The sequence below is a fragment of the Schistocerca cancellata genome, chromosome 2, assembly GCF_023864275.1.
Source record: "Schistocerca cancellata isolate TAMUIC-IGC-003103 chromosome 2, iqSchCanc2.1, whole genome shotgun sequence".
Classification (NCBI taxonomy): Eukaryota; Metazoa; Arthropoda; class Insecta; order Orthoptera; family Acrididae; genus Schistocerca; species Schistocerca cancellata.
In genome coordinates, this window is record NC_064627.1 from 143,123,642 (window position 1) to 143,151,427 (window position 27,786).

The 27,786-nt window shown below is 45.3% G+C and overlaps 1 protein-coding gene across 2 annotated transcripts in view; it reads left to right on the forward strand.

The window, feature by feature from the left end:
* Positions 1–27,786, forward strand: part of LOC126161429 (NADH-ubiquinone oxidoreductase 75 kDa subunit, mitochondrial) — a 107,220-nt gene that overhangs the window by 22,590 nt on the left and 56,844 nt on the right. The window lies entirely within an intron of this gene.

Here is a 27,786-nt window from a genome sequence, read left to right on the forward strand (position 1 = left end):
GTGGATTGAACCCTCCCGTTTCCTGAAACGTCACAAGAAGACGAGAAAATGTCTGTTGGGAAGGTGGGTTCTTGTCAGGATGTCGCTCTCTGTAAAGTTTTGCTGCCTGCGTAGCATTTTGCGTACCTTCAACAACAATAATAAACGAAAGGTAATGTCAATGCAGTTTGTAGGAAGGACAGCCTTTACTGTACACCTACTATACACAACAGTATTTAAAATGACTAAACTACTGTACTAAATGTACCTGTACAGAAGTAAACAGTATTGGAATTACTGTTCTGCTAACTTACATTCCCCATAGATGAGTAGCATTTCTACTTTCTTTTTGTTGGTGTACTTTCTACTCGGACAACTGTTCAGCTGACGATGGTTGTCAGAATGATGGGTGTGCATTCTACTTATGTTTACATTTGTCCTCTGTCAACATCAGCATGTGGGATTGTTTCATTACCCGACTACCTGCACTAAACGCTGGGTGCGTCAACATCAATGTTGTGTTATGTAATTAATAACATTGTGTTTCAGTGAACGGTACACTGTGGTACAGTTTTGAATAGGTCTTTAGGAGAGGAAATGAATTACCGAATAAAAAATACAGAGTGCCTTTTTAAAAAGTCATACCGCTGTTCATATCTTTGTAAAAAAATACAAAGCTACAATGAAAGCAATCATGCTGATTGATATCCCCCTGACGGCTAAAGAACTTTCGTAATTTGCATTTGGACAAACAGTTATTTAGGGTGGTCAAGATAAATGGGACACCCTGTATATCAAGTTATAATTCCAAAAGTTTGGGATTTAGGCTTCTGGGGCTCTTGGAAATTTTTCTACACATTTAATAAGATTTTTACCATTGGCAGTGGTGTCTATAAAACTTTGAGGTTGTACCACAGTTCATATTCAACATCAAAATGTAAGTATCCCTTAACCTTGAGGGGGTGACTGTTCTCATAGACCAGAGGAAGGCAGAGGCCTATGAAACTACTGTTGTGATCAAACTAACCTTTGAGTTGAGTGCTGCTCTTCACTGATTTCCAGTTCTGTGACTTGTAAGCAAATTATTGTTCTGCGCCAACTGTGTGTAACATATTGTTAATTTAAGTTGTTCTCTTTGCTAGCAGCCCAACAACTTCATTGAATCTGTATTATGAAACATAGAGGTCGATATACTGTTGTCTCCTTCTGATTTATTCCTTATGATTGGAAATGGCATGTTTAAAACTGGTAAGACATTATTTTGAGGAAGGAGATTTGCAATGTAGAGGGAAGGAGAACAAGGGCCATTTTTTGATAAATGATTGATCATTCAACCTATAGCCAGTACACCCATATATGGTTTTCCTACTGTTGTAATGTTGTACGGATACAGTATCAGATGTAACATTCCTAATTTTATTCTACTTCCACATGAAGAGATCCACAACAACACTGAGCAGTAGAAAATCTCAGAACTATAGAACACATGGCCTCGGGCAAGTACAGAAAGGGCAACAGCCTCAATGGGTGCGGGGCAAAGTCAGAACATGCGGGGACCAAGCAGCAATCGGTATTGTAATTGTAAACTGTCGAAGCTGCGTTGGTAAAGTACCGGAACTTCAAGCGCTGATAGAAAGCACTGAAGCTGAAATCGTTATAGGTACAGAAAGCTGGCTGAAGCCAGAGATAAATTCTGCCGAAATTTTTACAAAGGTACAGACGGTGTTTAGAAAGGATAGATTGCATGCAACCGGTGGTGGAGTGTTCGTCGCTGTTAGTAGTAGTTTATCCTGTAGTGAAGTAGAAGTGGATAGTTCCTGTGAATTATTATGGGTGGAGGTTACACTCAACAACCGAGCTAGGTTAATAATTGGCTCCTTTTACCGACCCCCCGACTCAGCAGCATTAGTGGCAGAACAACTGAGAGAAAATTTGGAATACATTTCACATAAATTTTCTCAGCATGTTATAATCTTAGGTGGAGATTTCAGTTTACCAGATATAGACTGGGAAATTCAGATGTTTAGGACGGGTGGTAGGGACAGAGCATCGAGTGACATTATACTGAGTGCACTATCCGAAAATTACCTCGAGCAATTAAACAGAGAACCGACTCGTGGAGATAACATCTTGGACCTACTGGTAACAAACAGACCCGAACTTTTCGACTCTGTAAGTGCAGAACAGGGAATCAGTGATCATAAGGCCGTTGCAGCATCCCTGAATATGGAAGTTAATAGGAATATAAAAAAAGGGCGGAAGGTTTATCTGTTTAGCAAGAGTAATAGAAGGCAGATATCAGACTACCTAACAGATCAAAACGAAAACTTCTGTTCTGACACTGACAATGTTGAATGTTTATGGAAAAAGTTCAAGGCAATCGTGAAATGCGTTTTAGACAGGTACGTGCCGAGTAAAACTGTGAGGGATGGGAAAAACCCACCGTGGTACAACAACAAAGTTAGGAAACTACTGCGAAGGCAAAGAGAGCTTCACTGCAAGTTTAAACGCAGCCAAAACCTCTCAGACAAACAGAAGCTAAACGATGTCAAAGTTAGCGTAAGGAGGGCTATGCGTGAAGCGTTCAGTGAATTTGAAAGTAAAATTCTATGTACCGACTTGACAGAAAATCCTAGGAAGTTCTGGTCTTACGTTAAATCAGTAAGTGGCTCGAAACAGCATATCCAGACACTCCGGGATGATGATGGCATTGAAACAGAGGATGACAAGCGTAAAGCTGAAATACTAAACACCTTTTTCCAAAGCTGTTTCACAGAGGAAGACCGCACTGCAGTTCCTTCTCTAAATCCTCGCACAAACGAAAAAATGGCTGACATCGAAATAAGTGTCCAAGGAATAGAAAAGCAACTGGAATCACTCAACAGAGGAAAGTCCACTGGACCTGACGGGATACCAATTCGATTCTACACAGAGTACGCGAAAGAACTTGCCCCCCTTCTAACAGCCGTGTACCGCAAGTCTCTAGAGGAACGGAAGGTTCCAAATGATTGGAAAAGAGCACAGGTAGTCCCAGTCTTCAAGAAGGGTCGTCGAGCAGATGCGCAAAACTATAGACCTATATCTCTGACGTCGATCTGTTGTAGAATTTTAGAACATGTTTTTTGCTCGAGTATCATGTCGTTTTTGCAAAACCCAGAATCTACTATGTAGGAATTAACATGGATTCCGGAAACAGCGATCGTGTGAGACCCAACTCGCTTTATTTGTTCATGAGACCCAGAAAATATTAGATACAGGCTCCCAGGTAGATGCTATTTTCCTTGACTTCCGGAAGGCGTTCGATACAGTTCCGCACTGTCGCCTGATAAACAAAGTAAGAGCCTACGGAATATCAGACCAGCTGTGTGGCTGGATTGAAGAGTTTTTAGCCAACAGAACACAGCATGTTGTTATCAATGGAGAGACGTCTACAGACGTTAAAGTAACCTCTGGCGTGCCACAGGGGAGTGTTATGGGACCATTGCTTTTCACAATATATATAAATGACCTAGTAGATAGTGTCGGAATTTCCATGCGGCTTTTCGCGGATGATGCTGTAGTATACAGAGAAGTTGCAGCATTAGAAAATTGTAGCGAAATGCAGGAAGATCTGCAGCGGATAGGCACTTGGTGTAGGCAGTGCTTGTTGCTTGTCTGGCTTTGTTGAGAGGTGAACTCTGTAGGCTAGCCATGGAGGCACTTGCATCACTCACTGTTTGATTCCGTGTGCTTGCCATGCTATAAAGTTACAACTCTCCTTCTCTCATGGGGAAAAGTGTCCACTGCGGAGATGTCCATGTCTTCATCGGTAGTTGACGACTGCTGGAGCAGTTATTGTGCTGTCACAGGAAAATCCGGTCTGAAATGCTGCAAGGGCGGGCAGGCCATGAGAGGTGAGAGGCCATAAGGGAACACTGGTGGTGGTGGTGGTGGTGGTGGTGGTGGTGTATCCGTACGCACATACGGGGAGGCACTCAGCAGTGGAGGCAGCAGAGAAGATGGCTGTGCAGTGACAGGGGCTGTGGAGATGGAGGCGGCCTGACACTGACTACTCCACCTAGTGGCGGTGAACCCAGAGTGAAGACAGTGTCAAAGCCAGAGGAGAAGCGCCCCCCCCCCACCCCCCTCTCTGCGGGTCTTTGGGTTAGAATAGGCCTGAGGTATCCATGCTTGTTGTAAGAGGTGACTAAAAAGAGTATCTCGCTTTTCGGCCCTATAATTTCAGGTCCCATTTTATGATTTGACCTGCCACTATCCAAATTTTACAGAGGTACAGGCTATATGGGGATGGACACCTTCTCCATAGTGCCCTTAGATTCGATCTCCTGAACCTCTTGTCATGGTTTTACATCTCCACCTGCAATTCAACTATTTGGGTGAGGACACTTTCCGGGGTATGTCATCTTCTTCCATTGTCTCCTGTCCTCTATTGCTCCCATGACAGAATTGATTTCTCTGCACCCAATATCCAGCATGGTAGCCAGTCCATTGTGGTGGGGCCGTCATGTACCATATTTACTTGAATCTAAGCCGCACCTGAAAAACGAGACTCGAAATAAAGGAAAAAAAAATTTCCCGAATCTAAGCCGCACCTGAAATTTGAGACTCGAAATTCAAGGGGAGAGAAAAGTTTTAGGCCGCACCTCCAAATCGAAACAAAGTTGGTCCATTGTAATACGAGACACAATTTAGGTCAAATGAATGACGATACAGCTAAAGTAGTTTGTTTCGAGTCATAAGCTTAGCAGTTAAGCTTTACCAGGTAGCCATTGCTATGCGTCAGGCGCTCCGTCCGTATTTATATGGGTACCTTTCCTTTTTCACGTGCTTCGTCTGGTTTGAATCAATTGCTTATTTTGCTTTGATCTGATAAGTGCCGTTTTCTTTGTTATAGGTGTTTACGTCACTCTAAGCTGAAAATGCATTACTGTACTGTGTCATGCATTGTTTGTCGCGGCACGGCTTGCTTTTGTGCGCGCTATCGCTGCTTACAATTAAAAAAAAAGAAGAGAGGAATCGTCTCATTAGCGAAACAATGGCAAGAGACTGCTATTTGTTGTTATTTATACTGCTGCTTTCTTTGATAATGATCAACAAGAACCAAATAATAAACTGCGTATGATAGAAGATGTTCTGAACGAGAGTTTAGCGAAAATTTTTCTCCGTTTGAAAATCTTTGCGGCCGCATCTTTAGTACATCAAATTCTGCACAGAACTTAGTCATCTTAAATTTAAAAATCTAGTCAGTTGCCGTGCTTCATTTCTGACTGTATCACTATTTGGCATAAGAATAATACGAATATAAACATGACACGATATTTATATTCTTCCACGTTTGCTGTTGTCTCACTCTAGTTTCGTAGTTTATTAGGCAGACAGGATTTAATTGAGATAGCAGCAAACATGAAACAATATGTTGCAAAATATTTATATTCGTATTCTTTCTTATGGTGCAGAGAATACTGCATGTGATTCACATTTCTTCAGATTCCTATTAGCAACCATCTCTTCCCACAGGTAGGACAAAATTCAGAACGTAGAGTTGGCCATATTGACAAACATCCCAAACCGTCTTGCCAGTCGGATTTTCGTAGTACATTGAAATTCTGCTACATTCGAAGATGAACAATACGGAATTTGTATTTACTTCGTTGGATAATGTATGAAAATGCAGTGGTGGAAACTCAGGGCGGAGAATAAAAGCTCGTCTTCCACCTTTTTTTTTTAAATTTATTTACTGACGCAGAGGTTTTGGCGCCAGTATTTATCTTTGTGCCTACAAAGCATGCCTGTGTAGCGCTACATATATTCGACGGCAGAAGTTAGTTGTGGCGGCACCTACCAACATTTTTCAGAACTTCCACTTGCTTTGCACTCGATTCTAAGCCGCAGGCGGTTTTTTGGATTACAAAAACCGGAAAAAAAGTGCAGCTTAGATTCGAGTAAATATGGTACTCATTTGGTGCTCGTCCCCGGGCAACACAGGGATTGCACTGCTGGTGCCCGAGCTGTAAACTCCCTACATATGCCAAGGAGTAGAGGCCTGTCTTCCTGGGGCATCAGGACTCCCGGCAATGGCCATCATGCCAGGTGGCCTTTGCTAAGGCTGGGTGGCACCCGTGTGCGGAGCACCTGATTGGAATGGGTGGCATCAGGGCGGATGACCTACAATGAAGCGGATTAAGTCATCTCTTGCTGGTGACCGTACGGTGCCAGCAGTTTCTAAGAAGGGCAAGATCGAGTACAATGATGGCAGATACGACCCTAAATTGTTTCTCTCTCTCACTGCACCATGGGAGGAACGTAGGGCTACAGAAAGAAGAGAGCCGTATTCGCCTCGTTATGCAACCTCCTGTTACAGTCCGACTACTAGCTCCACGCCAATCTGGAACGGCGGGGTTTTTCATTTCATCTGGCGCATTTACAGGGGACCCAGAGACAACAGGGTTGGTATGGGTGCCTTCATCTTGGCCTTTGAGGGCGATTCATTGCCGAAAAGGTCAAGCTGTTGGTTTACTGCTGTGACATTAAACCATACGTCCCTCCTCCTATGCGGTGCCTTAAGTGCTGGAAATTCGGGTACATGTCTGCCCACTGCACTTTCAATGCTACATGTCAAGACTGCAGATGTCCACTGCATCCAGATACTCCGTGTGCCTCCTCCCACTTGTATCAACTGCGGAGAGCAGCACTCCTCCTGCTCGCCAGACTGCACAGTACTCCAAACGGAGTGGAAGATCATGGAGTACAAGACCCTGGACCAGTTTACATACCAAGAGGCTAACCGTAAATTTGAATGATTACACCCCATCACAAGTAGCCGTCGTACCATACTTTGTGCGAAGAGCAGAGGGCCCTCCGGAATGCATCTGCCCTCTTGGTGGTAGGGAGAAAATCTTCTTCCATTGCTCCCAAAGTACCTACTTCAGGAGCAAGCCCCCTCCCCCCAAACGCAGGGGACATTGGTCCACTCCCCCCAGCCAGAGAAGCAACAGCCTCCTCCAGCTCCTCTCTCTTCAAAGGTCTCCACCAATGCCATAGCAGCCACTAGCCAGTGGCTAAAGGAACCAAAAGTTGCTGGACGAAGAGCTTCATGGTCTTTCTCAATGCCTGAAGCTACTTCGGAGAAGTCATCCCAGCAAGCCCCTAAAGAGAAGTGAGAAGGCAAGCAAACAAAGAAGTCTGCCAAGAAAAAGGCCCTCCCTAACAATTCTGCACCTGCGGATGAGGTGGAGATATCGGCGTCCCCTGAGAACCTGGATCTCACTGATGCCTCATCCACAATAGGAATGGATACAGATACTCAATCAGTGGCAGCGGGTGACCCTGAGGTGTAACCTGCCTCCTTGCATGCTTCATGCCTTCCCAGCGTCACGATAACGTCATCCTCCAGTGGAATTGGTGCGGTTTTTTCCACCATGTGGCTGAGCTACAGCAACTGTTAAGCTTTACACCTTCTTTCTGCATTGCCCTCCAGGAAACCTGGTTCTCAGCAATGCGGACCGCTGCCCATCGCGGCTATAGGGGGTATTACAAGAACCATAGCGGTTATAATAGTGTGTCAGGTGGAGTTTGTGTCTATGTCCTGAACTCGGTATGAAGTGAACCTGTGCCCTTTCAAACTGCTCTTGAAGCTGTAGCTGTCAGGATAAGGACGACGCAGGAAATAACTGTCTGCGCCGTATATCTTCCTCCAGATGGTGCAGTACCCCTGAACGCATTGGCTGCACTGATTCAACAACTCCCTAAACCGTTCCTACTTTTGGGAGACTTTAATGCCCATAAACCCTTGTGGGGTGGCACTGTGCTTACTGGCCGAGGTAGAGATGTCGAAACTTTCCTGTCTCAACTCGACCTTTGCCTCTTAAATACTGGGGCGCCCACACATTTCAGTGTGGCTTATGGCACTTACTTGGCCATTGATTTATCCCTCTGCAGCCCAGGACTTCTCCCATCTGTCCATTGGAGAGCCCACGATGACTTGTGTGGTAGTGACCACTTTCCTGTCTTCCTGTCACTCCCCCAGCTCCATTCTCCTCGACATACTCCAAGATGGGCTTTAAACAAGGCAGACTGGGAAGCTTTCACCTCTGCTGTCACCGTTGAATCTCCCACACATGGTACCATCAATGCGGTAGTTGAGCAGGTCACTAAAATGATAGTTTCTGCACCAGAAAACACAATCCCTTGTTCTTTAGGGTGCCCCTGGCGAAATCGCTGAGGCCATTAAAGTGTGTTGGTGAGCTCTACAGCACCATAAGCAGCACCTTTCCCTAGAGCACCTAATAGCCTTTAAATGGCTTCATGACTGCGTTTGTCAGCATATAAAAAGACTGAAACAGGCATGTTGGGAGAGGTACGGCTCGACCATTGCGTGCCATATATCATATTCCCAAGGCTGGACGAAGATCAGACGAGTCTTTGGGTGCCAGACCCCGACAGGTGTTACTGGCATTAACATCAATGGTGTGCTATCTACCGACGCGAACGCAACTGCCGAGCACTTTACTGAGCACTGTGCTCAAGCCTCCGTGTCAGAAAATTATCCCCCAGCACTTCATACCCTCAAACAGCAGATGGAAAGGAAAGCCCTCTCGTTCACCAAATGTCACAGTGAAACCTATAATGCTCCATTTATAGAGTGGGAGCTTCTCAGTGTCCTTGCACATTTCCCCGACACAACTCCTGGGCCAGATCGGATCCACAGTCAGATGATAAAATGTCTCTCGTCCAACTACAAGTGACATCTCCTCGTCATCTTCCACTGGATCTAGTGTGATGACATCTTTCCATCTCTGTGGCGGGAGAGCACCATCATTGCAGTGCTCAAACCTGGTGAAAACCTGCTTGATGTGGATAGCTATCAGCCTCAGCAACATTCTTTCTAAGCTGTTAGAACATATGGTAAGTGGACGGTTGTGTTGGGTCATGGAGTCAGTTGGCCTACTGGCTCCATGCGAGGGTGGTTTCCGCCGTCGGCGCACTACCATTGATAATATAGTTTCCCTTGAGCCTTTTCCAGACGCCAACACCTTGTTGTCGTCTTTATTGATTTATGAAGAGCTTTACAACACGTCCTGGCGACATCATATCCTTGCCACTTTATATGAGTGGCATATCTTAGGCCCGCTCCCGATTTTTATCCAAAATTTCCTATTGCTATGTACTTTCTCCCCCCCATGAACCATGGACCTTGCCGTTGGTGGGGAGGCTTGCGTGCCTCAGCGATACAGATGGCCGTACCGTAGGTGCAACCACAACGGAGGGGTATCTGTTGAGAGGCCAGACAAACATGTGGTTCCTGAAGAGGGGCAGCAGCCTTTTCAGTAGTTGCAGGGGCAACAGTCTGGATGATTGACTGATCTGGCCTTGTAACATTAACCAAAACGGCCTTGATGTGCTGGTACTGCGAACGGCTGAAAGCAAGGGGAAACTACGGCCGTAATTTTTCCCGAGGACATGCAGCTCTACTGTATGATTAAATGATGATGGCGTCCTCTTGGGTAAAATATTCCGGAGGTAAAATAGTCCCCCATTCGGATCTCCGGGCGGGGACTACTCAGGAGGACGTCGTTATCAGGAGAAAGGAAACTGGCGTTCTACGGATCGGAGCGTGGAATGTCAGATCCCTTAATCGGGCAGGTAGGTTAGAAAATTTAAAAAGGGAAATGGATAGGTTAAAGTTAGATATAGTGGGAATTAGTGAAGTTCGGTGGCAGGAGGAACAAGACTTTTGGTCAGGTGATTACAGGGTTATAAATACAAAATCAAATAGGGGTAATGCAGGAGTAGGTTTAATAATGAATAAAAAATAGGAGTGCGGGTTAGCTACTACAAACAGCATAGTGAATGCATTATTGTGGCCAAGATAGACACAAAGCCCATGCCTACTACAGTAGTACAAGTTTATATGCCAACTACCTCTGCAGATGATAAAGAAATAGATGAAATGTATGACGAGATAAAAGAAATTATTCAGGTAGTGAAGGGAGACGAAAATTTAATAGTCATGGGTGATTGGAATTCGTCAGTAGGAAAAGGGAGAGAAGGAAACATAGTAGGTGAATATGGATTGGGGGGAAGGAATGAAAGAGGAAGCCGCCTTGTAGAATTTTGCACAGAGCATAACTTAATCATAGCCAACACTTGGTTCAAGAATCATAAAAGAAGGTTGTATACCTGGAAGAATCCTGGAGATACTAAAAGGTATCAGATAGATTATATAATGGTAAGACAGAGATTTAGGAACCAGGTTTTAAATTGTAAGACATTTCCTGGGGCAGATGTGGATTCTGACCACAATCTATTGGTTATGAACTGCAGATTGAAACTGAAGAAACTGCAAAAAGGTGGGAATTTAAGGAGATGGGACCTGGATAAACTGAAAGAACCAGAGGTTGTAGAGAGTTTCAGGGAGAGCATAAGGGAACAATTGACAGGAATGGGGGAAAGAAATACAGTAGAAGAAGAATGGGTAGCTCTGAGGGATGAAGTAGTGAAGGCAGCAGAGGATCAAGTAGGTAAAAAGACGAGGGCTAATAGAAATCCTTGGGTAACAGAAGAAATATTGAATTTAATTGATGAAAGAAGAAAATATAAAAATGCAGTAAATGAAGCAGGCAAAAAGGAATACAGACGTCTCAAAAATGATATCGACAGGAAGTGCAAAATGGCTAAGCAGGGATGGCTAGAGGACAAATGTAAGGATGTAGAGGCTTGTCTCACTAGGGGTAAGATAACTGCCTACAGGAAAATTAAAGAGACCTTTGGAGAGAAGAGAACCACTTGTATGAATATCAAGAGCTCAGATGGCAACCCAGTTCTAAGCAAAGAAGGGAAGGCAGAAAGGTAGAAGGAGTATATAGAGGGTTTATACAAGGGCGATGTACTTGAGGACAATATTATGGAAATGGAAGAGGATGTAGATGAAGACGAAATGGGAGATAAGATACTGCGTGAAGAGTTTGACAGAGCACTGAAAGACCTGAGTCGAAACAAGGCCCCGGGAGTAGACAACATTCCATTTGAACTACTGATGGCCTCTGGAGAGCCAGTCATGAAAAAACTCTACCATCTGGTGAGCACGATGTATGAGACAGGCGAAATACCCTCAGACTTCAAGAAGAATATAATAATTCCAATCCCAAAGAAAGCAGGTGTTGACAGATGTGAAAATTACCGAACTATCAGTTTAATAAGTCACAGCTGCAAAATACTAACGCGAATTCTTTACAGACGAATGGAAAAACTGGTAGAAGCCGACCTCGGGGAAGATCAGTTTGGATTCCGTAGAAATGTTGGAACACGTGAGGCAATACTGACCTTACGACTTATCTTAGAAGAAAGATTAAGAAAAGGCAAACCTACATTTGTAGCATTTGTAGACTTACAGAAAGCTTTTGACAATGTTAACTGGAATACTCTCTTTCAAATTCTGAAGGTGGCAGGGGTAAAATACAGGGAGCGAAAGGCTATTTACAGTTTGTACAGAAACCAGATGGCAGTTATAAGAGTCGAGGGGCATGAAAGGGAAGCAGTGGTTGGGAAGGGAGTAAGACAGGGTTGTAGCCTCTCCCCGATGTTATTCAATCTGTATATCGAGCAAGCAGTAAAGGAAACAAAAGAGAAATTCGGAGTAGGTATTAAAATCCATGGAGAAGAAATAAAAACCTTGAGGTTTGCCGATGACATTGTAATTCTGTCAGAGACAGCAAAGGACTTGGAAGAGCAGTTGAACGGAATGAACAGTGTCTTGAAAGGAGGATATAAGATGAACATCAACAAAAGCAAAACGAGGATAATGGAATGTAGTCAAATTAAGTCGGGTGATGCTGAGGGAATTAGATTAGGAAATGAGACACTTAAAGTAGTAAAGGAGTTTTGCTATTTAGGGAGTAAAATAACCGATGATGGTCGAAGTAGAGAGGATATCAAATGTAGACTGGCAATGGCAAGGAAAGCGTTTCTGAAGAAGAGGAATTTGTTAACATGGAGTATAGATTTAAGTCTCAGGAAGTCGTTTCTGAAAGTATTTGTATGGAGTGTAGCCATGTATGGAAGTGAAACATGGACGATAACTGGTTTGGACAAGAAGAGAATAGAAGCTTTCGAAATGTGGTGCTACAGAAGAATGCTGAAGATAAGGTGGGTAGATCACGTAACTAATGAGGAGGTATTGAATAGGATTGGGGAGAAGAGAAGTTTGTGGCACAGCTTGACTAGAAGAAGGGCTCGGTTGGTAGGACATGTTTTGAGGCATCAAGGGATCACAAATTTAGCATTGGAGGGCAGTGTGGAGGGTAAAAATCGTAGAGGGAGACCAAGAGATGAATACACTAAGCAGATTCAGAAGGATGTAGGTTGCAGTAGATACTGGGAGATGAAGAAGCTTGCACAGGATAGAGTAGCATGGAGAGCTGCATCAAACCAGTCTCAGGACTGAAGACCACAACAACAACATGTACTTTCTGTGTCCAAGGTGTCCCATAGGGACAGTGACCTTGGCAGTGATGGTCGACTGTTTGCATGCACTTATGATGCGGTCCACGACAGAGAGACAGCAACCTTGGTGGTGATGGATGTGGTATGCAGTTATGATTCTGGCCAAATCCGCAGGCCCAGACAGTGGAGCCTGAATGGAATTGCTGCGAGCTGAATGCTGGCAGTGGCCAGGTGTCAGTCAGAGCAGATGACACAGTGTAAGAGGCTGGCGCCCCTGAAGCAGCTCTGCCGGGCTACAGTTGCCAACTGGAGTGAACCTATATGAACTCAAGAACCTATCGAGGATATCCTCTGGAGTACATTGAATGATCTATTTTTTTAATGAGGGTTGAATGCTTCTCCATAGGACTGCAGGTGAAATGAAGGGGCCGTAACATACTGGATGCCACTGTTCGTATAAAAATCTTCAAAATCTTGAGACACAAACTGTGGGTCATTGCCCATCACAAGCATATATGCCAATCCTTGCAAGGAAAAAATATTTGAGAGCATAGCTGCTGTGGACATGGATGGGCAACGAACCACAGAAGGAAATTTTGAGAAAGGATCAGCTACTACAAGCCGAAAGGAGTTATGGAATGGACCCAGAAAATCGTCATGTATACGCTCCCAGGTTCATTGGGGGGGGGGGGGGGGCACGGCAAGAGAGAAGCCTGTGATGGTGCTTGGTGGGTGGTGCACTGTGGACAGGCTGTCACAGTGTGCATGATCTCATTGTCAGTATCTGGCCAAAACACCCAAAACGTCCAGGTGGCGAAGGTGCATGATCTCCCACTGCAATGCGAATAGGATCACAAGTAGCTAACTAAGAGGTGGTGGTGGAGAACATAACTATGCAAAAGATCCAATGCACAGCCTGGTGGTTTGTCCGGCCAGCAGTAGTGGGCAAATGGAAGAACCTGACATAAGACAGTACCTGCTGTAACAGCTGCCAAAATCAGAGAACAGGTAATGGGAAACTGTCCACTGTGACTTGGGCTTGGACTTCTAAATGGAATAGTCATCCTTATCAGATTCTGGATCAGGGCAAATAGGCAATCGACAAAGAGCATTCACATCAGTATGTTGTACTGTGGGTTGTAAATTAATTTTGTAGTTACAGCATGACAAAATAGTCATCCTTATCAGATACTGGATCAGGGCAAATAGGCAATCGACAAAGAGCATTCACATCAGTATGTTGTACTGTGGGTTGTAAATTAATTTTGTAGTTACAGCATGACAAAAACAGAGCCCAACATTGCAGGCGGTGGGTTGTTTTGTCTGGTAAAGATGCCGAAGGATTGTAAAGAGAAACCAGGGGTTTATAATCAGTAATCAAATGATTCTTAGAACTGTATAGGAAAATGTGAAATTTTTGAAGTGTGTACACAATAGCAAGGGCTTCTTTTTCTAGCCGAGAGTAGCACTATTGCACTTGATTCAAAGTTCTGGCAATGTACACAATGGGGCATTAAGAACCATCCACATATTCGTGTGTGAGAATGACTCAGTGTCGTACTGGGAGGCATCTCTGCCAAAAACAGGGTGTTGGCCTAGATGGGAGGTAACCAAGCATGGTGCCAAGTGTAATTTTGACCGTAATAGGGTGCAAACACAGCCACAGGTGAATGACTAGTGAAAAGTAACATCTGCATATACGAGAACATGAAGTGGCCGGGCCAATGTGACTGCACCAGGAAGAAATTTATCGTAACACACAGTCTTTCTGATGAAGGTTTGCAACTCTTTGACATTGGCAGGACGTGGCAAGACTGTAATGGCCTCGACATGCTAGCTGGCTTGGAGTCGGATTGCAGGACTTAAAAACTGAGATAGATGATAGACGACCAAAAAGTTGTGGCTTGTCCAAGTTACATTTCAAACTGGCGGCCTGCAGCACTGTGAACAAAGCATGAAGGTTGTGCAAATATTCATCTGTTGCAGAACCTGAGTTCGTAGTATCGTCCAGGAAGTTAATGCACTGCGGAACGAAGGCCTTTAGTTGCTCTGAAAATCATTGAAAAATGGCAAGGCACTGGTCTTGATATGACCGGAAGGGGAGGGGCATTCATAATGAGGACACATTTGGTATCATCACCTAGAGGCAGTTGTAAGTAGGCTTCTGACAAGTCTCTTTGGGAAACACATTGGCCCCCAGAAAGCTGAGCCAAGAGTTATCCGGAGGGAGTAAGGGTTAGGTATCAATAATAAACTGTAAATTTACAGACACTTTAAAATCACCACAGAGCTGGAGATTGCCATTAGGTTTTTTACAATTACCAGTGAAGTAACCATTCGCTAGAGGAGACAGTTGCAATTTGACTTGCTCATGTAAAGCCATTGGGACTGGGCGGACACAGAAAAAAAACGGAGGTGCACCATCGGTTTCATTGTGATTTGAGCCTTGAAATCACTAGCCCACCCTAAACCTTCCGAAAACAGGGAGGAATATTCTGAGCAGAGCGCATCCAGTTGTTGGTACGGAACTTGATCCGTTACCAGATGTCAGAAATTAAGAACCAATAAATTTTGAAGGCATGTAACCCAAGTATGTTTTCGATGTTAGCATAATCCACTATGAGAAAGGTCAAAGGCTGAAAAAGTGCTTAGTACACACGAAAGTGGAAAACTGTCCCAATATTGATATTTGTTGTAACTCATCAACTGAGGAGAGATGAGACCATGACGGTGATTCAAGATCCACATAGATTTGAGAATTTAAGAAAGTCACTGCTTCTCCCAGATCCACTTTCAAAGTCGACGTAGAGGGAAACACTGTTCACATCCATGTATGGTAAAGGAGGTTGGGAGTTGCACACAGGCGCATTATGTTCCTATTTTCATTCTCTCTCTCTCTCTCTCTCTCTCTCTCTCTCTCTCTCTCTCTCTCTCTCTCTCTCTCTCTCACTATCTAAAGGTTGTAAAGGTTGCATGCCACCCACCACTTTCGGCATGTGAGCCATTCATGTTGAAAAAAAAAAAAAAAAAAAAAAAAAAACTGTAAGGACACTTGGGATGAGTAGCATGTGGCCACTTTTGTGATGTTGGCAGCTGCTGCTGCGCTTAGTACTGCGCTGTCCGTTGTGGTGTGGAGATGGCAGTTTCGTGGCTAAGTCGTCATTTTTACCCCCATGAACTAACCAACAGCGGCCAGGGAGGAGAAAAAGCAATAGCACCTACTTCACACCAAGCTTCTATCTGATCTCTTGCTGCCCTAGATACTTCAAAAGACTGAGCAATGTTCAGAGCATCTGTGAGAGGGAATTTCACATTGTAAAGCTCATTCACGAACTCCTTTATCAGGGGCCAGGAGTATTATAGCATCACAAACCACAAATCGGCATATGAGTCCTGATGGACCTCTGTAACAAATCGGTAACAATGGCTACTACACCCAAGCTGTATATGGCTTTTGTGGCCGCTTTTGACAGCGGTAGAACTCAACGTAAGCAGAAATAACATGAGAACGTCTCCAATGATACTTAGAGAGTAACTGATGCATTTCGTCAAAAGAGAGACCGGCATGTTCCTGAGAGATGTCTTCTATTTGCAGTGGTGGGATAGTAACATTGTCCCAACCCTTAAGCTAGGCAAAAACCCTATCCCCAGTGACCGCTACCACCCAATTAGCCTCACCATCATGCTTTGCAAACTGCTTGATAGGATGGTTACCTGCTGATTGTGATGGTTTCTTAAATCTCAGGTCCTTTTTCTACCTAGTAGTGTATTTTCGGGGAGGGACGATCCGTAAGCAACCATCTAGTTAGAATGGAAACTGTAATCCAAATGGCATTTTTTAAAATGCCGACACACAGTTTGTCATTTTTTGACATACCGTATTTACTCGAATCTAAGCCGCACTCGAATCTAAGCCGCACCTGAAAAATGAGACTCGAAATAAAGGGAAAAAAAATTCCCGAATCTAAGCCGCACCTGAAATTTGAGACTCGAAATTCAAAGGAGAGAAAAGTTTTAGGCCGCACCTCCAAATCGAAACAAAGTTGGTCCATTGTAATATGAGACACAATTTAAGTCGAATGAATGACGATACAGCTACAGTAGTTTGGTTCGAGTCGTAAGCTTAGCAGTTAAACTTTACCAGGTAGCCATTGCTATGCGTCAGGCGCTCCGTCAGTATTTATATGGGTACCCTTACTTTTTCACGTGCTTCGTCTGGTTTGAATCAATTGCTTATTTTGCTTTGATCTAATAACTGCCGTTTTCTTTGTTATAGGTGTTTACGCCACTCTAAGCTGAAAATGCATTACTGTACTGTGTCATGCACAGTTTGTCGCATTCTGATAGTGCGTGTTCACGGCCTGTCGCCGCTTGCGGCATGGCTTGCTTTTGTGCGCGCTACCGCCGCTTACAATTAAAAAAAAAAAAAAAAAAAAAAAAAAGAAGAAGAGAGGAATCGTCTCATTAGCGAAACAATGGCAAGAGACTGCTATTTATTGTTACTTACACTGCTGCTTTCTTTGATAATGATCAACAAGAACCAAATAATAGACTGCGTATGATAGAACATGTTCCGAACGAGAGTTAGGCGAAAATTTTTCTCTGTTTGAAAATCTTTGCAGCCGCTTCTTTAGTACATCAAATTCTGCACAGAAATTAGTCATCTTAGATTTAAAAATCTAGTCAGTTGCCGTGCTTAATTTCTGACTGTATCACTATTAGGCACAAAAATAATACGAATATAAACATGACACGATACGTATATTCTTCCGCGTTTGCTGTTGTCTCTAGTTTCGTAGCTTATTAGGCAGACAGGATTTAAATGAGATAGCAGCAAACACAAAAGAATACATGGCAAAATGTTTATATTCGTATTATTCTTATGGTGAAGAGAATAGTGCATGTGATTCACATTTCATCAGGTTCCTATTAGCAACCATCTCTTCTCACAGGTAGGAAAAAATTCAGAACGTAGAGTTGGCCATGTTGACAAACATCCCACACAGTCTTGCCAGTCGTATTTTCGTAGTACATTGAAATTCTACTACATTCGAAGATGAACAGTACGGAATTTGTATTTACTACGTTGGATAATGTATGAAAATGGTCGAAACTCGGGACGGAGAAAAAAAGCTCGTCTTCCACCTTTTTTTAAAATTTCGGCAGAAGTTAGTTGTGGCAGCACCTACTAACATTTTTGAGAACTTCCGCTTGCTTTGCACTCGATTCTAAGCCGCAGGCGGTTTTTTGGATAACAAAAACAGGAAAAAAAGTGCGGCTTAGATTCGAGTAAATACGGTACTTAAGGCTTTTGACACTGCTTGGCGCCATTACATACATCACTCAGATTCCCAAAGATCCAGGATGATGATGTCCTGCAGGTTTCTGTTTTAGTGGTAAGCTCTTCCTCATCACCATCAGTGGGCTACTGTCCTCAGTTAGACCACTGTTCATCCCTGGACTGTATGTTGATGACTTTTGAATTGGTCTAGGTCCCAGGTCCCGCTCTGTCGTGTTGGCTGAACTCTGGCTCCAATGTGCCATCTGAAGGGCTTCCTCTTGGACCATTTTTCATGATTTCTTGTTTTCTCCTGGAAAATGTTAGTCATGGATGTCTGTCATTGTACCACAGTCTATCCTGACCCAGAACTCTACTTGGGCACCCTTAATTTGTGGGAATCCTCTTTGACGAAAAGCTGACTTGGCTACCCCAGATTTGTCAAATAAATACTATCTGGGTGTGGGAGCTTAACGCTCTTTGCTTCCTTGCTCATACCTCTTGGGGTGCAGATTGTGCTGCTCTCCTCCATATTTACTGGGCCCTGTTGTCATCTCGATTGGACTGTGGTTGCCAGGTGTATGGCTTGTTGGCAATTGTTGGACCCAGTCCATCATTGTAGAATAAGACTTGCAACTGGTACGTTCCCGACTAGTCTCATAACAATCTCCTTGCTGAAGCAGAGATTTTCCCTCTTCAGTTTTGATGATATTAACACTGGCTCACTTATATAATCACCCCATTCAACAATTTTCTAATCATCCAGTTTATCACAGGTGCAATGACCTCGTGACACCTGCTCTCTGGCGGGGTTACCATTTGGAAAGCACCTCGAGGCATTCTGTGTGGACCTCCACCTCACTTTTTTAGATTACGCTCCCCTAGTCTGCTTTGACCTATGTACCATTTCATCTGTATACTTTTACTCCTCCAGAAATTATTTCTCTGCCCTGGCATCTGTATTACCTCAGTAGCTCGATGTTACCACTCCTATCTTCTTTCATCATCTGATCACATTTCTTGCAGACGTCATAACCTTAGGTGAACTAACTTGTGACCAGGATACTGCTGACCCCACAGTTTAGTTCCTTAATCCCCATCCAACTAAACAAAGAGAAAAATATCCATAAGAAAGTTGCAAGCAGTAGTAATTAACATTGACTTTCTAAATTAAGATTTTGCCGTACACTAAGACTTGTTATTAAGACCTTTTGTAGGAAGATGTACTCATCACATATGCAACTCTGTGGACTTCATTGATGATCTTTAATCACTCAGACTGAACAGTTCAACTTCGACGTGGCTTCCTTACTCACCAAGGCTACCATTTCAGAATCTTTACTACTTGTTGGCAAAAGTTTTGAGGAAGGGGGTTTCACTTATGTTCATACACATTCTAGGCTTGATTTGCTTTTTATTTAATAATGAATTTTATGAACAGACTGATGGTGTTGCCATGTGTAGTCTTTGTCACCCATGGTGGACAGTCTGTTAGTGGAGGGCTTTGAGAAAAATGTGCTGGAGTCTGCTAGTTTGAAATGCACTGTATTTCAGATGTATGTTGATGACACATTTGTAATGGGGCCCCATGGTGCAGATAAACTGCTGGAATTTTTTGTCCTAAGTTCAAATTTGGTTTACAGTGGAAATTGAAAAGGATGGATGCATTCCATTTTTGGATGTTTTGGTTTGTCGCAAAGATTTGAGGGCATCTTGGAACATGCAGTTTATTAAAAGTTAACTCTTACAGACATATATTTACTTGCAAATATCTGCCACCACCCCTCCTAGACAACGAGTGTGCTCAGAACTTCGGTTCGTAGATCACTTAGCATTGCTGATGAGAGTAGTCTGCAGGATGAGATTTTACGCCTAACGGGAGTTTTTGAAGCAAACGGTATTCTCCACAACAGGTACATAAGGTTCTGCAGGTAAAACATAAGGTGAACATAATGAATGAGAAAGGGGACTTAGAGGGATTTAAATCTGTGGTGTTCATGCCCTATGTGGTAAGCTTGTCATCGAACATAGATTGAAACCTCATCAAACACAAAATTAAAGTGATTTTTCACCCTCCACCAAAGACAGCAGCACTTTTGAATTCTGTCAGAGGTGACTTGGTGCCCAGCAAAGCTATTTTGGTGTTCACCAGAAGCTCTGGGAATGTGACCTTTTGTACATTGGACAGACGGCCTGCCCAGTCCATGAAAAGTGCACAGGAGACTGTAGGTACAGTTGGCTTGTACGATCCAATAAGTCGGCCGTGCCAGAGCATTGCATTGATACTGGTCTCACTAAGGAGTATGAAAATGTGTAAATTTTAGCATTGACTTAATATTTTTGGGACTCTATAGTGAAAGAAAAAGCTGAAATTTTTTTGGCAAAGAATTTTATTCAATAGAGATAATGGTGTCAGTGTGGACAAAGCATGGTATTCAGCAGTTTCTATAATAAACTCCCAAAGGTGTTGCTGAAGTGTAGCTAACAACGATACATAGGTAGCCCAGCGCGGATCAACTCTGTAGCCGCAGATACAATTTAGGTGCACTTCTTTGCTACTGGTTGTCTCTAGTGCTGGTGTATCTGTGGCTGCATGTGCAGTGCCATCGTTTACAGGTTTAAAAGGATGGAACAAGTGCAATAACTCCAGTCTGTCAGCTTACGCTGAAGATGGCTGAAACACTGAGGGGGGAGGGGGGGGGGGAGGCATACGTGTGGCTGCACACCCTTTATTTAATGGCTTAGTCACTGTACTGCAAAAACATGAAGAGTTAAAGTAATACTCTACTTGTCTCCTGTTATTACCTCATGAATTTTGAAAGTCGCTACCCCAATTTATGGCAATCTTGTTTTGTACCATAGCAATTAACCAGCTGACATAGTACCAACAACTGTTTACCTTTTGCAAAGAGAACACATGCTGCTTCACCTATGCTAATCGCTTGACCTGGTATTCTGTGTCTACTTCTTGTTCCTCAAGGGTAAAGCAAAGAACCATTGCAGCACGGTCGTGCACAGTGCTGGCTTATGCAGTGTTTGTGGCTCTTTGTGCAGTGTCTCTACTAGTGTTTTTACTCTTATTAGTACACTTGGTTACGAGCAAGGAAGTGTCAAATTGGTCTTCACCTTGAGGGTGAAGTAGACAAGAGCATGTAAAATTTGGTTGATGATTGGCTGCAATCTTTATTAAGTAAGGCAATTTGTTTTGTTACATCAACACAACTTACAACAGCAATAAGCTATGTTTTTGTAAGTAGTGTGTCACTTAAAACTGAACAGATAATGGTTCATTGGAGGAAATTGAATTAAGACATGAAATTGAGCATTTTAATTTTAAATAAGCCTGTAACCCACTAAATTCGTATGTTAAGAAAGTAACTATAAGAATAAAGATCAAAGAAAATATTTGCCCTTGTGTACTGCTTTCAGATACGAAGTTCAGACCTATTCAGTTCACCCTTCTTGTATCCTGTAATAGTGTCATACAAAACATGACACACTGTTGGATCTTTGGCATCCTTCTCCTGTCAATTACAGTGAGATGTAAAATAAAGGACAGTGGATAGGTAGCACATGAAGCATGATGATCTGATGAAATCATCTGGAGCCATTTTACCTGGTCTATGATGACTGGACAGTTTTCATAAATCAGTATCAATGATTTGCCATGCAACTCTACTAGTTATTGTGTTACAGATATTCTTAGCATGTAAAACATCTACTCATTAAGTGGCAGTGGCAGTAGATTTTTTACCTGTCCATTTACATTATATTATCAATAATTGATTATTTTCGTTTTATAGATATTCTTACCAGTACTAGTTTCATCTCTTGGAAATTTTGTAGTGAAAATTATCAGACGTTGCAATTTCAGTTTATTAGTGTAATGAATAATCTCGATAATATAGTGTCACATGGACTTACTGTAGTAACACTGTTCACGTTACGTCGCACTTCACTTAGCGTAGACCGGGACTGTGTCCTAGGCATGCCCGATGTGGACTGACTGCGCTCCGCCTGTCCTGCCGGAGTTGTTGTTGTTGTTTGTGTTGTTACGCCGGCAGAGGGTGCGTCCGAATTCTCGCGTGCCCTCTGGTGGACGGGACTCTACTTGCGGCAACTACCGTCCATGACGCGCCGTGCCAATGTGCGCCTCCCGCGATCTTTCTGGTGGCTACTACACTCCTCCTCCTTCGGGGGGTGAAGCCACTGTGATCCACTGCGTCGGAAGGTGGAGTGTCAGGCAGGAGCGATGACCTCCACATCCATGGGATGGCCGGAGTCGAGGGAATCTGCCAACCCTCGAGCCGGACCCTTCGAATACGACTGGAAGTGACCCACACGAAGAGGCCCCCCGTCGTCCCACAACCGGAGCCCGGGACAGAACGGGCGACAAGCTGTCGAACTCTGGATCCTGTTCCACCTCAGGAGGGGCAAGACCCAGTGGCGGGGACGAAGGGGAAGGGACGACCACAGGGGAACGAGCCCCCTGCGAAACCGGGCCGGCTAGGGGGCCGGCTCTCGCTGGGGCAGCTCGAATGACGGCGATGCCGGTGCTGGAGCCACTGGAGGCTGCCAAGGCTGAGAACCATCACAGTGCGGCAGAGTCACAGCGGGGAGAGGAGGTAACGTCCCCTGTGAAACCAATACAGGTGCCGGCAATGGGGAAGCCGGTGTCCGAGAGGTCGGAGGGTGGGTGCCCGAACGTGGACGTAGCTGATTTTGGTGACGACGTACCACCCGGTCCCCCACCTGCAAGGTATAGAGCCGGCGGCCATGGCAGTGCAGGACCACCGCCGGTATCCAACGTGGATTGCGACCAAACCCACGGGCCCAGACTGACATACCCAGTGGAAAGCCAGGTACTCCGTTTTGGGAAGACTGGCGAGGACCAGGCCTGAGGAGGTGCAGCAGAGTCCTAGGTTGACGCCCATGGAGGAGCTCTGCGGGGCTGCGGTCTCCCATTGGTGTGGTCCGGTATGCCGTCAAGAAAAACGTCAATGCTTCCTCTGCAGGAAATTCGTGCACATACTTTTTCATCTGCGTCTTAAAGGTGCGCACCATGCGCTCAGCTTCCCCATTCGATTGTGGATGGAAGGGGGGAGAGCAAACGTGCCGAATACCGAAGCGCCTACAAAAATCCTGGAAGGTCTGCGAAAGAAACTGCGGTCCATTGTCCGAGACCAGGGTGATTGGCAGACCTTCCACAGAAAAGATTTTTGCTAGTGCCTGGATTGCAACTTCTGAAGTGGTTGAGGAGCAGCGAACCACATATGGGAATCGGGAATAAGCATCAATGACAATGAGCCAAAAGCCATTGAGAAACGGCCCCGCAAAATCGATGTGAACACGTTCCCACGCCTGGGTTGCCGGCGGCCATGAAGAGAACGCTGCCCTGGGAGATGCTTGTTGGCTCGCACACTGGGAACAGGCGGCCACCAAGTGCTCAATTTCTCTGTCAATACCGGCCCAGTACACATGTCTGCGAGCCAAGGTTTTAGTACGGGAAACACCCCAGTGCCCCGCATGTAATAACTTGAGGACCTCCCGTCGTAAACTTGCAGGAACAACCACGCGAGGAGCTGTATCATCGGTAGCCAGAAGGAGAACTCCTTCCAATACCGAGAGACGGTCTCGTAGAAGAAAATAATTACGAAGAGGGTCCGAGGCCCGGCCCGGAGGGTGGGACGACCATCCCTGCTGAATGAGGCGAACTACTTGCCGGAGAACCGGGTCAGCCGCCGTTTCCCTGGCGACTCGAGAACTAGTGATCGGGAAGCCATCAACCGCCTGGCGGGACGCCACATCCAAATGAAAACACATAATCTCCTCTCGATCAAATGTAGGGTCCGGGCCCACCGGAAGACGGAAAAGAGCGTCGGCGTTGGCATGCTGGCCTGTAGGGCGAAAACGAATGTCATAATGGTACTTAGAGAGGAACAAGGCCCAGCGCTGTAGTCTGTGGGCCGCCCTATCCGGAATCTGAGAGGCGGGGCCATATAACGATATTAACGGCTTATGGTCAGTGATTAACTGAAACTTCGTGCCATACAAGAAAGGGTGAAACTTGGTAACAGCGTAGACAATGGCCAAAGCCTCTTTTTCCACCTGGGAGTAATGGGCCTGCGCGGGACTAAGCGTTTTCGACGCAAACGCCAGTGGTTGCTCGGAACCATCTGCGTTGCGATGGGCCAGGACCGCCCCCACCCCATACTGCGAAGCATCCGTAGCCAGGACCAACGGCTTATGGGGATCAAAAGTAGCCAAACAAGGGGCTGACGTGAGGAGGCCTTTCAACGAGGTGAACGCTCGCTCGCATGCAGGCGACCAATCAAAAGGAACAACCTTGTGCAGAAGGCAGTACAGGGGGTGGGCTATAGTGGAAGCCCTGGGAATGAACCGGTGGTAATAGGCTATCTTGCCTAAAAAAGCTTGTAACTCCTTCAGCGATGTGGGCCGAGGAAGGTTGACGATACCTTGGACCAAACTTCCTAGTGGCTGGATGCCATGCCGAGAGATGGTGTAGCCCACATACTCAATGGACGGTTGGAAGAAGGTTGACTTATGCAGGTTGCAACGCAAGCCCACAGACCTGAATTTGAGAAAGAGGGTGCGAAGGTTGTGCAAGTGGTCCGTCGTGCTGCGGCCCGTGACAATTATGTCATCCAGGTAATTAATACAATGAGGGATTGTTGACGTGACATGCTCAAGATAACGCTGGAATATCGCCGGGGCACTGGATATTCCAAAAGCCAACCGCTGGTATTGGTAAAGGCCAAACGGGGTGTTGACGACTGCCAGCCGTTTGGAGTCCTCATCAAGTGGTATCTGATGATAAGCCTCTGACAGATCGATTTTCGAAAAATAGTGGCCTCCCGCCACGGCGGAGAACAATTCATCAGCACGAGGCAAAGGATAGGTGTCCACCACCAATTGGGAATTAATGGTGGCCTTAAAATCGCCACAAAGACGTAATTTTCCCGAGGGCTTCTTGACAATAACGAGGGGCGAAGCCCACTCACTGGAAGAAATGGGAAGAACGACCCCTAGGGCTGTCAGCCGGTCTAGCTCTTCCTTTACCTGAGGGCGGAGAGCCAAGGGGATCTGCCTCGCGCGTAGAAAACGCGGGCGAGCCGACGCCTTCAACGTTAAGTGAGCTTCAAAATCTGAAACACGCCCCAGGCCCTCCTCAAAAATATCTGGAAAGTCTGAGATCAAAGATTCCAATGAGTGATAGGGAACGTCTTCGGAGACCAACTGTATGGTGTCAGCGATAGAAAAACCGAAAGCTTGAAAGGCATCCAGGCCAAAAAGGTTAGCGGAGCTCGCATCACTGACAACAATAAAAGTAATAGGCCGAGTGATTGATTTGTAAGTCACGTCGGTAGTGAATTGACCCAGTAGGGGAATGAACTGTTTACCATAACCGCGTAGACGCCGGTAAACTGGCGCCAACGGGGGCGATCCAAGGTCGGAATACGTTTGTGCATTCAACAACGAAACTGCCCCGCCCGTATCGACTTGCAGTTGTAACCGGCGCGACCGAACTGACACCTCGATAAAGAGTTTGCGTGCCGATGCGTCGGGAGCCTGGCCCGACGAAACTTCCTGAATGTCAACGTCCACGTCCTCTGTACTTGCTTCCTTCGATTCTTTTGAGGCTGAGCGGCAAACTTTAGCAATGTGACCGTTTTTATTACATTTGCGACAAACGGCCCAACGCTGGGGGCACTTCGACCGATCGTGATGTATATAGCACGACGCACAGGACGGCAACAGGGGCCGGCGGCCGGAATTCTGTTTACGCGCCGCGCGGGAGCGGCCGTAACGGCCGGATTGTACCGCTCGCACGTCGTCCACCCCGGACACAGTGGACGCGGCCGCACCGCCCTGAACCTCCGCGACGTCGCACCACGCTTCCAGCTGTTGACCTGCTGCGTGAGAGACTTCATACGATTGAGCAATGGACAGGACTTCTTCAAGGGAAGGGTCTTCTAACTGCAGGGCCCGTTGCCGGACCTCCCTATCAGGGGCCGAACGAACAATGACGTCGCGTACCATAACATGGGCATACGACTCCCGCGACTGCTCCGTGACAAAATGACACTTGCGACTAAGACCGTGCAGGGTTGCGGCCCACGCCCGGTAAGACTGATGGGGCTGTTTCTTGCATTGATAGAACTCAACCCTAGTCGCCACAACATGCGTGCGGCGGCGATAATATGAAGACAGCAATGAACACAATGCGTCAAAAGACAAGGACGAGGGTTCCTGCAACGGCGCTAGCTGCCGCAAAACTTGATACAGCGAGGGAGATATCCAAGACAAGAAGAGAGCACGACATACCTCCGCATCGGCAACATGAAATGCCTGGAAATGCTGCCGAAGGCGATGTTCATATGCGTCCCAATCCTCCGCCGTCTCGTCATACGGGGGAAAGGGAGGAGGGAAAGGCGCCGGAGCAGACGGCGTGGACAGCAACGCCGGAAGCACTTGTTTCATGGTGGCCATGAGCTCCGTCTGCTGCGCAACCAAAACCCGCACCAAATCCTCCATGCCGTGGAGAAACTGCGAAACCGGAACAACGACGCAACACGCGAAAGAACGACCCTACTCGTCGTCAATTGTGTAGTAACACTGTTCACGTTACGTCGCACTTCACTTAGCGTAGACCGGGACTGTGTCCTAGGCATGCCCGATGTTGACTGACTGCGCTCCGCCTGTCCTGCCGGAGTTGTTGTTGTTGTTCGTGTTGTTACGCCGGCAGAGGGTGCGTCCGAATTCTCGCGTGCCCTCTGGTGGACGGGACTCTACTTGCGGCAACTACCGTCCATGACGCGCCGTGCCAATGTGCGCCTCCCGCGATCTTTCTGGTGGCTACTACACTTACTTTTCTATCCATTCCTCTGTAGTGAATGCAAAAAACTTCTCTCCCATGGTACTGTCAGTACTTTGGGTAGATCTGCTCATTGCAGCATTTATGTCAGTGACATAGACTCCACTGCAGGACTGGCTAATTACTGCATGCACTGCCAGGTTTACAAGAGGCACACACATTTATGGCAGCCTGCACAAAACTTATCAGTTCTCTTTGCTTGAGTGATTGTGAGTGTAAGTCTAGAATGCAGAATTCATGAGAAAACCGGCATTTAATTCTTTCTTTAGCTTCGAGTAATTACATGGATCAACCACATGTTAGAAGAAAGGCAGCTACACTTCGAATTAAAAGATGTTTATCTTTACAGAGAGATGTGTTTCGTGAACATGGTACGCAGTATCATCTTACTTCTCACTACTGCTGCCTCTGTTGATGTCCACACTTTCGCAGTTGTGATTTACCAAATGTGTTATAGCATATGAAGCACTGAAAAAAGAAATGTGCAAGCATTTGCGACGCGTGACGAAGCCGCCCCCCCCCCCCCCCCCCCACACACACACACACATATACACATACCTGTGTCCTTGCCACAATCAAAATCCATGAATTTCTCTACAGTATGGGTCACATGCTTAGTTGCAGTTTGCCTCTGTATGTAAGTGTCTGGTCCCACTTTCTTCGTTATAATATTTTTACATTATTTAACTATTTACATCTTGGACATCATGTAGTATTTTTTGGTGTTGAATTGCTACCAAACCACCACTTGCAGATACAAGCACAGGGTGAAAAAGAAATAACAGAAACATACGGAGGCAACTGCTGACCGTTGTGGATACGTGCAGGAGTGTCTCATTTTTAGTGTGTTTCCACTGGTACAGTTCGCATATGTGTAACAGTCTACGATGTTACAGTTAAATAGCATAGGTAGTGAACGTTGCAGGGCAACATCTGTACCTCAGCCGTTGGCTAATTAAACAACTCGTGGAAATTATTGAGGAACAAAAGAGCTGAATTATTGAATAAATGTAATGTGGTTGATGCACCTAAAAATGATCAGTGTGGCTACTGTACATACAATAAACATTTGCATCTCTAAGAAGTTTTAGCAAATTGTCCAAAGCAGTGAGACAGAAATTTAAATACAGTGAACCCCAAAAGAACTGCTTATGTTGCTGATTTGTACTGGAAAAATTAGTTTACTAACCAA